This window comes from Hydra viridissima, unplaced genomic scaffold, assembly GCF_058129835.1.
Source record: "Hydra viridissima isolate aposymbiotic clone 2 unplaced genomic scaffold, HvirCarnegie_v1 scaffold_13, whole genome shotgun sequence".
Taxonomy (NCBI): Eukaryota; Metazoa; Cnidaria; class Hydrozoa; order Anthoathecata; family Hydridae; genus Hydra; species Hydra viridissima.
Window position 1 is genome coordinate 3,009,507 of NW_028324312.1, and position 513 is coordinate 3,010,019.

The window sequence follows — 513 nt, forward strand, 5'->3', positions numbered from 1 at the left end:
CAAAAATGCAAGAGCAAACTAAAAATAAACGAGCTGATACGTATTGGGTTCATATCAGCAAATAATAAAAATAAACACGTTAGATATCTAAATACAAAAATTATTTAAAATTTGGATAAAAATTGCTTGTGTTTGTTAAAATTATTCAAAATATGTTAAAAAAACATGAGTTTTTAATAAGTGGTCTAAAACCTATTCACAGTACTGTACATCTAAAAGCTAATCTAAAAGATGTCTGAATTCTAGTCGTGATTGAACGCTAAATAGATGTCTATCTTATAGATATCTTTTAGATGCATTTTATTTGATAAAGGTGCATCATTTTAGATGCATAAAAGATGTGCAATATACGACTATTTTGTTTATCTTTTATCGTATATAGACGTCAATTTAGCGTTCATTCACAACGTGAATTCAGATATCTTTCAGACCAGTTTTCAGATGCATGTTAGATGCATTTTAGATATCTTTTTTCCTGCTGAGCTTGATGTTTGTTTTAATAGATCACTACAA